The sequence below is a fragment of the Choloepus didactylus genome, chromosome 3, assembly GCF_015220235.1.
Source record: "Choloepus didactylus isolate mChoDid1 chromosome 3, mChoDid1.pri, whole genome shotgun sequence".
Classification (NCBI taxonomy): domain Eukaryota; kingdom Metazoa; phylum Chordata; class Mammalia; order Pilosa; family Megalonychidae; genus Choloepus; species Choloepus didactylus.
The window spans coordinates 211,202,325-211,214,367 of NC_051309.1; the positions used below are offsets into that span (position 1 = coordinate 211,202,325).

At 38.2% G+C, this 12,043-nt stretch overlaps 1 protein-coding gene and 1 pseudogene across 5 annotated transcripts in view; one reads left to right on the forward strand and one right to left on the reverse strand.

Annotated features, from left to right (window-relative positions):
- The window catches only part of DLC1 (DLC1 Rho GTPase activating protein), a 438,081-nt gene that overhangs the window by 288,642 nt on the left and 137,396 nt on the right, over positions 1–12,043 (forward strand). The gene's annotated exons all lie outside the window — the stretch shown is intronic.
- On the reverse strand, positions 10,330–11,488 carry LOC119530115 (annotated as a pseudogene).

Here is a 12,043-nt window from a genome sequence, read left to right on the forward strand (position 1 = left end):
AGTTCACTCCATTCCATGCACTCTGACCTCTGCTGTTTCTTGAAAATCACCGTTCCCTTGCCTTGGAAAACTCTTTCCCCAGATAATCATATGTCTCCATCCCTCTCTTCATTCAGATCCCTGCTGAGAGGCCATTCTGCATCACTCTAATTCCAATCCATTTATCCTAGTATATTATCGGTGTGTGTTTGTCATCTATCTCTCCCTCTAGAATGTAAGTTCTTCCTAAAGACCAGAGACAGTACTATACATCTCTGTATCCTTAGTGTTTAGAGCAGTGCCTGACACACAAACACTTGTCCATTTAACCAATAGACAAATATTAAACCAAAACGCGTGCACACGTACACACACACGAGCGTATGCTTATATTATTTTCTGTATTAAAATATATAAGTACATCTTGTAGAGGACCAACTAAAAGAAAAAAAAAGATATTAGGAAGTTGAAGCAAAATGTCTATCTCATATTCTGAGTTAATCAAACAACACTCAGAAACTATTTGAGTCAGTAACCCTTCCCTAGTACAGCACATTTATCTTCTTTTTTTATATAAATTATTTCTAGATTTTATTTTTGCTTCTATTTTGATAATTCCCAAGTCTCAAACTACCGAATATATAAATGATGTCCTAGCTTTTTATCCATCCAGCATAGGTGAGTCTTTCTCCTTTATCTATCTGTCTGTTTATCTGTGGTGGTTTGGAACTGTGTGTACCCCAGAAAATCATGTTCCTAAAGCTTATCTGCTTCTGTGGGTGTAAACCTATACAATACATACAATAATAAACATGACCTTTTGATGAGGTTACTTTAGCTAAGGTGTGGCCCAGTGTGGGTCTTAATTCTCTTGCTGGAGTCCTTTATAAGTGTGATGAATACAGAGAGCCAGGGAAGCAGCTGAATATAAAGGAAACCCAGAAGAGAAGGGAGAGACCAGTAGATGCTGCCATGTGCCTTGCCGTGTATCGGAGGAGTCACTGGTAGCTGGTCTTCAGAAAGAAAGCGTTGTCTTGACAATGCCTTGATTTGGACATTTTCACGGTATCAGACTGTAAGCTTGTAGGGTAATAAATTCCCATTGTTAAAGCCAGCACATGTTTCATGCTATCTGCTTGGAGCAGCCTAGGAAACTGAAACACTGTCTGTCTATCTACCTGTCATCTACCATCTGTCTATCAATTTTCATCTTATCCCATCCTCGCTTTTCAGCTCTAATCCTTACCTCCAGCTGTCTACTGGACATTTCCAGGAGATGGTGGATATCCTGCAACATCAGATTAAAATCGACAGTGCCAAGATTCACCTTGTTATCTATTCCTTAGAGTCTTCTCATTCCCTACAGGTGGCCTCACCCCCCACCTTTATTTCTCCTGCCAATCCTGTCAGTTTTGCCTTCTGAGTGTCTCTTGTGTCTGCCCCTTCCGAGTCCTGTGTCCATCCCAATGGCACAGAATGCTGTTGCTTCTTACCTAGACAAGGGCAAGGTCCTCTAAGTTTGCTTCTCTGGCTCCAGCATCTGCTCCTTCAATCCATCATGCGTGCCACTGCCGTCTTCATTTTGTCACTGTTCTTGCTCAAAATCCTCCTGTGCTTGCAATTTCCAAACATATCCAATCAAACCACCTCTACCTGCTTGTGAAGACACCTCTGTAATCTGTCTGCTCTATTTAGTCATAAATATCTCTTTACTGTTCCACTAATGCACTATGTTCATTCCTCTTCCTGTATCATTTGCTGCTGTTCTCCAACAAATGTAGAGTGATTCCTTAATCCAAATCCTACCTACCTTTCCATTCTCTTACTTTTATAATGTTTAGAATCATGTCAGCCTTCTCTGGTGCACATTTCATCTAAAGTTTTGTGGCACTTGCCTATTTAAAAAGGTTAGCAATTAATTATAGGCTTCTTTTTATTTATTCATTTCTTTGCTGCTATTTCAGGCTAGTCTTCTCCACCCAGTAAGATAGGAATCTACTTGAACAGGAAAACCACCTCTTGTATTTGTGTACAGTGCTGGAATGCACCAGCATAGCATACCAGAACTTTTTTTTTTTTTCAGGGAATATACATACACACCAATTCAAATAAGTCAATATTCCCATCTCTTACTACAAAAAAACAAGTCTACAAGCCAATTCGAGGGAGGCAGGTGGGAAAGAAACAAAGGAAATGTGATGGGTTCTTAGAAGTTTTATCATTTTCAAAGATAGTAGTAGCTGTATTTTTAAAATAATAATAAAGCATTGCTTCCCTATCCCATGCAGCCAGAAGAACATTTATCATGAAGCTGAAGAGGTTTTAGGATCCCTTAGTTGTATAGGTCCCTCCCCTCCTAAGAGAATCCCTTACACTGTGTTCACATTCGTGTTTTTCATTTGTAAAATTGAAACATTCTAATTTCACTCATTTCAGATCTTTACCATTCTTTTTGACTCAACAGCACTAGAGTCTGTGGGCATTTTGCATCCATAATGTCTCAAATGGGATAGTTTGGGAGTGGCCACAGGCTTTTGTGTTCATATTCGTCATATCAGGTGCCCTTAGAGGAGCTGCAGGCATTTTGTAATTATAATTTTTAAATTTTGTATTTTCTAGCTCTGTTTCCTTACTCCCAAAATGAAATTGAGTCTTCTAGAGTCTAGCTCTAGACTGTCTGCTGCCCATATGAGAAATAGCAGGACCCTGGACAAGCAGGAAATGAAATAGTAAAAAGAGATAGAAACTGATTTTTATGAAGGATCTACTATATGCCAACACTTTACATAAGTCATCTCTCTCATTGAGTGCTGTCGTAGCCATTTGTGGCAGGTATTATTTTCCACATTTACAAATGAGAAAAATCAAGCTCCAAATGTTTAAATAATTTGTCAAAAGCCGCAGAAATGGTAAGAATTTAAATTTGGACTTGAGCTCCAATCTCCTGAAACCAAAGTCCACGATGCCCCTTAACCTTACCAGGCTGAGGTAAAAATCAGAAAGTAGATCTAAATAAATTTGGATATATATGGATGATCATTTTTAGAAACCAACAAAATCTAAATTCTTTCATATTCTCACAGCGTATTTTCATAAGCAAACAATAAAAACATTATTTCTTTCCTGTAATTCTCTGTCATTTTCTTGATCTGTTACTTCAGAGTAAAGCTGCGGTCTCCTTTGTGAAGGCAGGGATTTATAATTTGTCAGTCCATAAAGAAAAATATGAAGGAGGAATATTTGAAAGATCCAGAGAGTTTGGAGTGTGACACTTAGGGTATTTATCTTTAGCTCCTGGAATGTTTTGTTTCTCTCACCCTTGCACTTGTGATTTGCTGGGTGATTTAAGTTGAGATAGTAGCCACTCTAAAACAGTGTAAGTGAATTGAAACTTGCTGTGTTTAAGTTATTACTCGATTATGACCCCCTGCCACTTCATAGCCAAGAAATCTGTTAGTACTTAGGTATATTTTATTTCAAGTTGAGTTTTGATTATTTCCCTCTTGTATTTTCTCAGACTCTTTTGTAGCTAGAAAACAACTTTTTCATTGGTTTGGTAAAATGCAGACCAAGTAGTGAGCTTGCTACTCACTAAACACATTGTAAGAGAAGAAAAGAGGGAGGGAGAGAAAAAGAGAGATTGTTATTAAATTCCCATGCATTCAGGCAAGGGCAGCTGGTTAGGATTAGGAGAACATTCTACCTTTTACATACTGCTTTCCCACAGCCTCTAATCCTCTTTTTTTTTTTCCTTCCTGTATCTGACATAAACAAAGTCAGCGTCATATCCTGAATTTAGTTAGCAACATTGTTTTTAAATGGAATCAGGGTATGCTACTAAATAATTTTCAGTGCTGAATACAACAAACATATCATTATTCAGGAATCATCATTTTAACCAGAGTATACACCCTCATGATGACTAAAGCATTTAAAGTAGGTTATATAAAGCAAGAGTGTTCCCTACCAATAGTGATAGCACAACTCGCTTGTTCGATGAACATGGCAGATTTATTGCATTTTTTTTTTTTAAGGTAAGCATATCCAGTCCTGGGACCTGCATGACAAGATTAGTTAAATCATTCTAGTCAGAGAACTTGGTTTGTGACACAGGTCATGACCACTGTTGACAACTATTTTGTGATGTCCTGATTATTTGGGGTGGAACTTGGTCCCTGATTCTATCTCCCAATACAAACAAGGCAGTGTACAGACTGCAAATAATAAATAAAGGTCAGGGACTGCAAGTGTGTTTACAGAATATCCTTCACTCAAAACACTAATCAATATGTTACCATTGGTTGCTATTTATTCTGAGTCATGTGGCCATCTCCAAAGAGTCCGCTCCTGTCTCTTGACTGGTTCAACTATTTTAGAAATCTGTGACAAGAGAAGACATTGCTCTTGCAATAATTTAGTCTAAGTAAAACCTCATTTGAGCTAGTAGAAATTTTGAACCCTTGAGATACTGGTAGTAAGTGCATGTGATCACTTAAAAATCTCCTTTAGGGCTTTTTTGTCATTTATTCATTCATCCATTTAGTCAGTCCTGACTCTAGTAATAACCAGCTCTGTGAGACCTTGGACAGGTCAGTAACCTACATAAACTTCATTTTCCTCATCTGTACAGATGGGCTTAAATTCTCTCTAAATTTCCTTCAAACCCAAGTATGCCATGGGTTTATTCATCATTATACCCTGTGGTAGCAAAAAGGTGTAGGACACAAGCCCAACTGTCAAGACAGGTGCATTAAACAATGAAAAGGGAAATATTCATTATATAACAAATATCCTGTGTGTGAGGATCTCTGCCAAGTGCTGCAAAGCTGACCGTGGACGACTTCCATGCTGGGAGTGTGACAAAGACGCTGTCCCTGGAGTTGTCAGGAAAACAATATACTGGCAGGCAGAGATGGGGCTGGGTTTGTAAGTGCAGGCAAAAGTCGACTACCTGTTTATCTCAATAACATTGCATTTAAAAAATGTGATAGTGAAAACCTGGTGACTGACACTCTCTTCAACCAGTGTATGGGCAGATAAGCAATAAAATAATGGCAAAAATATATAAATAATAGGGAAGATAAGGGGTATGGAATGGTTTGGATGTTCTTTTTCCATTTCTTTTTTTAATTTTTTTATATATATTTAAAATATTTTTTTCTTTATTTTGGTTTAATGAAAAAGCTCAAAAATTGATTTTGGTGATGAACGCACAACTATATGATGATACTGTGAGCCATTGATTGCATGCTTTGGATGGATTAAATGGTGTGTGAGGATATCTCAATAAAATTGCATTAAAAAAAAAAGTAGAGTACATGCAAGGAGAGGAACAGATATTAAGAATTCTGGTGCAGGACACCACACAAGCCGAGACAGCAACAATGATGGCCAGGCCAGTTGAGGAGTAAATCAAGGGAAACCACCAGACTGAAATAGAAGGCTGTTGTTTTTGACCCTCAAGTCTGTCCATTTCCTCTTTTCTCTTTTACTCATTCATCCATTCATTCGCTCATTCATATAGTCAAAAACTCTTTGCTGAGTACTTATTAAGTCATTATATATTGGGATACAAAGATGGACAGGAATCATCTCTGCCTTTAGAATTATTATTAATGATGTTATTAATCAGCTTTTTTTAATACCAGGCACTGTTGTAGGCTTTTTACACATACTCATCACCAATCCTCGCAAAGATACAATGAAGTAGGTTGCACTATCCCCATTTTATAGATGACAAAATTGCCACTCAGAAATATTTGAAGCACCACTTCTCAATTCACATGGTGAGGGGAGTCCAATCATCTCTCTCCAGGATCTGTGGCCTTAACCATCGCTATTCTGTCTCCTGATTATTTGTTAAATGAAAATTAATTTTGTTCAACGTTAAATGATTTTTAGTCATGTACAGCTCCAGTCTAGGAAATCACAAAAGGGAATATATACCGTTTTTGTAAATTACATCTTGAGTAAGTCAGGAATCTGTATCCCTTTCCCTCTTCCCATAGGTCAAGTTTTTTTTTTCACTGCACTTTTGGTCTTTCTACATTGCTCTGGTCAGTAGATTCCAATGGTATTTGACAGTTGAGAGTGAGGATGGGGATGGGTTAGAAGCTAGGTAATGAGACTGTGTTGCATCATGTTCTCATCATCATCCCAAATGCAAACCTACACAGCGTAGTCGAATTAACGAGACAACTGTGAAAGGTGTACAAGACTTTTATTACACGTTAATTCAATTACAATGATCAAAATTGGAAAGAAGTATAAAATATAGTTTTCTGTCTGCAGTTTTAGTCTTTCCTTGTTCTTCAGCTGTCTAGAAAATGTAGAGGGATATAAACAGAATGTAGAAATCCGGAGGCCCACCCTAGTGGGCTGCAGTTGAGAAAGAATGCCCTTGAATTTGACCTATGCCCAAATGCCAGTTAAGGTTCCATACATGCTTCGTCTCCATTGTATAATCACAGTTCCCCCTTTTGCTATTCTTTCCAAGTGCTTTTTATTCTTTTCATTATTCTGGTGAGGGAGGGGAATGAGATGTCCACGTAGGTGACTTAAACATTTCGAGGAGATGAATTCCCCTGATAGCATGAAAGCCAGCCTCCCGAAATATTTGGTAGACTCCTTATATCCCTAAGCTGTTGCGTTTTTAAGAAGTTTTGCAAAAAGGATTTTGCAAATTTAAGGAAAGGCCACATTCACCCAAAGCTTGGATGGTTACTCTAGTTAACATCTGGGCTGCATCCTGATGTCAGGGTTGCAGTGATGAAGTCCAGATGTTATAACATACCAGTGGTTTTGTTACTTCTCAACATTTGCTGCCTTTTTTTCTCCTTTTTTTTTCCAGACTCTAATTTCTTAAAACATGGAGGTTATTAGAGAAGAGGGAAAAATAAAATTTAGCATATGGAATGACCCAGAATAACTGAACTCCTCCTCTTCTAAGCAAACATTCAGGCCATTTGGATGTACAGCCCATGGGAAGGCAGGCTCTTGGGGTCTCTCAAATAAGGAGACTTCTATTCAATTGCCATTTGAATTAGACTTGCCATAGTGACTCTTTTCAGGTTTAATATCATGTATTATGGAAACAGGAAAAGGGATAAAATCAATAGTAAATATCCCCAAGTTTTTGTAATTGTTTACTTTTTTGATCTGAGTTCAGTTATACACACACACATACACACACACAGTATTTTACTTTAGCGGAGGGGAACCACTACTCATGCAAGAACAACCATGTATACAAGGGCATTGTCACTCTCTGACACCCATGCCATGAAGTTAAGAAAATCCCCAACAACAATTTCTTCCTTCAAACCCATTTTAGATCTATGTCTATTACTTTATCTAAAATATTCACTTGGCTATTCATATTTTTAGGAGATTTCATCTCTTATGTTAATGAATTCCATAGGCATTCCAAATGCTTTATTATTTTGTTTACAGTTTAGCTTTGGTTTAACTTGAAACTACTGTTTCAAGCTTCTAGGAGTTACCCCAAGTTCTGAGCTTCTAGGAGTTACCCCAAGTTCTGTTCTTACAATGGGGACTTGATTTTATGATAGCTTCTCCTTTCGCTGGGTCCTTTAGATGACTTTGTGTGACCCTTTTCTAAGTTCATTTTAATGTATTTTAGACTACATGTGGTACTTTAATAACGGACACGTGTGGTCTGTACATAGGTGGGATCACCTGTACAGTTGGGTTCTGGATAACACTCACCCTTCTTCAGAAATCAGTCCTGAGCCTTAATAGAAGCATAGCTACAGGTCAAGACATTCTTCTTATCCCTGTTTTATGCCACTGCTGTTTGGTTAGGGATCATAACAGGACAATTGCAACGTGTCAGTTCTTTGGGGACATTACATAAAATGTTACTTCCTTTTCCACATGATGAGTCTGCAAAAATTTGAAAACAAACAAGAAAGATACCCTCGTAAGATAGCTCCCCTAATTATTGCAACATTTTCTTATTGGGCAAGGTTTCAAGATCTCTAAACAGTCTCTCCTAGATGCATTTCAGATTAACAGCCCTCTTTAGTAAATAAGATACTCCACATTTGCTTCTAGCAAGGTGGGATGTGGTAAGATTCTTTCCTCCCTTGTTCTGGGTCATTTGACATATGCAAATCTATAATAACAATATATTTGTTCCTTATTTTTTATCACCTACACCATATTGCTGATTTGTACAAAGCTTGTGATCACCTAAGTTCTTGCTTAAAAGAACTTTTTAACATAAACTAGTGTCCTTAGGCTTTCTCCCTTGTGAAGCTGAGATGTTTGGGGTTTTGTTTAATCCTATTTATGAGGTTGGCATTTGTCCCAGTTAAATGTAATCTGGTTCATTTTACCTACACTTCTGCTTACCCATAATTCTAGCCTATGGAGATAATTCTGAGCCTTTATCTCTTCCTATATTAGTTCTTTCTCTTGGATTTGGGACATCCATAGACTTTATAAGTGTGTCATGTTTGACACTGGAAATGTTATTTAGTACATGATCAATGACACAATTAAAGATCTCTTTCCAGATCCATATCCATTCAATAATCAGTGCTCTTACAGGTCAGTTATTCAGCCAAAATATGACTCTATTCAAGTTATTCCATCACTGAGAAAGTCTAAAAAACATCAAGAAAATGTTGTTGAATGCTTTGCTAATATCAGAAGGCCTGCCATTTCCCCGATCTACTAGTTTAAAAACTTCATAAATGGGAATGCAGGCAATATTAGGAATTAATTTTGTCTCTAATTCTTGCATGTTTCTATGTTATAGAACTCATATAGAACTCATATAGAGCTATGTTACCTCTAGTCATCATTATTATACCATGTATTTGTACTGTTTAACATACTAAAAAAAAAAAACTTAAATGTAAATCACCATCTTAGAATTCTTTCAAATAGATTATCCCCATTTTACAGATAAAGAATCTAAAGCTGAGAGGGGTGTTTAGATACCAAGTGTCATGAGTTTAAGCTTAGTTTTATTTCCTTGACACCACAAGTGGTAGGATTTAATTACATTCTGTACACATGGTTAGGCGCCCAGTGAATATTTTTGGATGAATGGACAGATAGATGGATAAATTTGTCAAAAGTTCTTGCACCGAGAACTTTGCCTCAAGAGGTTTTGCCATTTAAAAGAGATGGAAAAACTGCAAGAACAAAAAATAAATTCTGTGTTCCAAAGGTTACATCAAAAAAAAACTAAACCTGTAAGCACAAAAAATAGGTAATTTTTTGTAGCAGCCATAGATGCAGTGTCTTCCTTGTTTAGAACCATTTTACCCCTATCCTGGCCTACATTGGTGCAAATCCAGGATGAAATTAACAATGATATGTAGCAAAGAGAGAAAAATAAGGCCAATGTACTGAATTTTTAATAGTGTTCTATTTATTTGATTTAAAGCATTGTCCTTTATTCTGCCCTACTACGTTTTTATTGTTATTAAAATGCCCTCACTTTATGAAATGGCAAGTGATAATACAAGGTGGTTTGGGTGATGTTGCATTAATGCCTTCATTTAAGAAGGTAAAAATCAGCAGTCCAATCCTGTGCCCATAGTAGTTTGGAAATTTTTCTGGTCTGTGACATCCAGAAGTCTACATGTCATTGGAGAAGAGCACAGGAGTGAAGAAATGATGCTAGTGTTGACCAGCTGACTCCAGCCAGCATAACTCTGGGAACTAGGAAGAACCATCCAAGATCTCTGCAGAACCTTAACGAAGCGAATGGAGACAATTTTTGTTCTGGCAGGATTAGCAAGAGGTTGGGGGTCGAAAATAGTTGGATTATATTAAAACAATAACATGCAATAAAAGGAGCAGAGAGATATTTGATAGAACTTTATATGGAAACATTCACTCAGCAAACACTTGTTGATCCTTTCCCACATGCCAGGTAGAGTGCCAGACAGTGGGGAGTCAACCATCAACATGACATAGTACCATGCTCTGAAGGGGTTTCATGGGCTAGTCTTCTAGAAGAATGAGAAGAGTGCCATGGTAAAAATGGGCAGAACGTCCCAGCACAACCCAGGGGAGTGGCCAGTCTCGCCCAGGCTCAGAGTCCCGGTAGGCGAAGCTATTTCAGGGAGAGGGGCATGGCAAGTGTGGGGAAGAAGGGATGGCAAGGTGTGGGACGCTTGTCATTTGGAGACATTTGCTAAAAAGGAAAAAGAAAGGTAATTGGAGGGATGTTTGGGGTGGAATAGAATTAGTTGGGGGTGTTTTTTGTTTTTCTGTTCATTGTTTTCGTTTTTGTTTCTTTGGTTTGGATTGTCCTTTTTTTTTTTTTTTTTAACAATCACATAAGGAAGCATTTATTTGAGGTTTAACATGAAATCATGCAAATAAAATTTGTATAAACACAAATCCACACCGAGGCATAACACAGATAGCAAAGGACAAAGTAAAAACAAAGAAAACTAATTGGCAGCTATATACAGTTGAACAGTTGTGTCTCGTACACTAGAAAGTCTTTTACAAAATAATCATCTTAGATCAACAGAAGACCAATCTTCAGCATCTTCCTGCCAGATGGGTTACTTTAGTATTTCCTCCTCTTTTCTCCGAGGTCCTCTTTTAGTATGGCTGGTAATTGTTTTGGTGATTGCCACCCCCTCGAGATGCCTTGCCATATGTGCTCTGTTGGCCACTGTAGTCTGTATATCCCTGTCCATATCCATAGTTTCCATAGTTATACCCAGTATAATCATATCCGCCATAGCCACTATAGTTCTGATCACCACCATAGGCACTATTGTAATTTCCGTATCCTTGATCATAACAGTTATTAAATCCTTGGTTCCAGTTTTGGCCCTGACCTCGCCCTCGACCCCTTGTACCACCTCGTCCAGCAGCTGCAGCTCCTCTTCCTCCTTTCTGTTGTTGCTGTTGCTGCCTATATACTCTTTGGGTTGTGCAACCTTGATTTCACACCTTCCAGAACCAATTTGATGGTATCTGCTTTCTAATAATTTCTTTACTGGCTCTTCATCTGTATCTGTGATAAAACAAAATCCTCTTCTTTCATTTGTTTTTGTATCCATGGGAAGTTCAATATTTTCAATCTCTTCAAATGCTCCAAAATATTCTTTTATTTGCTCTTCAGAAGTATCTGGGCTCAATCCACCCACAAAAACTTTTTTAGGGGGTTCTTTCCCTTTTAAAGCCTTTGCCCTTTGGGGGTCTATCAATTTGCCATCCAGTTTGTGTTCTTTCAGTTCCAAAACCTTAACAACACTAGCAGCATCTTTGAAAAGCACAAATCCAAATCCCTCTTGATCGTCTCAGTGACTGGATCTGTTTTAATTGTGCAGTCTACACGCCTCCAAATCGAGATAAATATTCAGTCAGATCTTTCTTGCTTGTATCCCAGCTCAAGCCTCCAATAAACATTTACCGTCATCCTTCTGATTCTTGCTCACGTTGATCTTGGATCCCTCTGCGAATTCCTCTATGTTGCTGTACTCGCTCATGTCCCCCGGTGGCGGAATTGTCGGTAGGTGGGTGCTAGTACGCAGACCGAGTCCCGGTGGCAGCGGCAGCGGAGCGTTGTATGGAGCTGGATTTAAAATGGGGGCGGAAGAGAAGGATTGTCCTTTTTAAAATCAGGATGGGAGAGACTTAAGCATGCGTGTAAGCTGAGGCAGATGTTGCCAGTAAAGAAAAAAGAAAGACAGAAGAAAAAAAACAGGTTGAAAATCTGAGATAGGGAAGAAGAAAATTTTGTAAGCAATAACTCAGGAGACTGGTGAAAGACACAAGTGGAAGGAGAGTTTTGACCAGGAAGAGGCTACCACATACCCAGAGACAGACGAAAGTGAGGGGAGAGATTGTTGTGGCAGTAGAGAACTTGGAAAGAGTGGCTGGGAAGGTGAAATAGATGGTAACAAATAGCCTCAAAATTTTTTTAATGCAGCATGGACAATGTTGTCTGCTAAAAATGAGTCAGAACTTGATACGAATGGAAGGTTTTGAGGAATCACTGATTGATATAGAGAGGGAGAGCTCCAAGAGAGCCCCACTGAAGTAAGAGAGCTCAAATTGG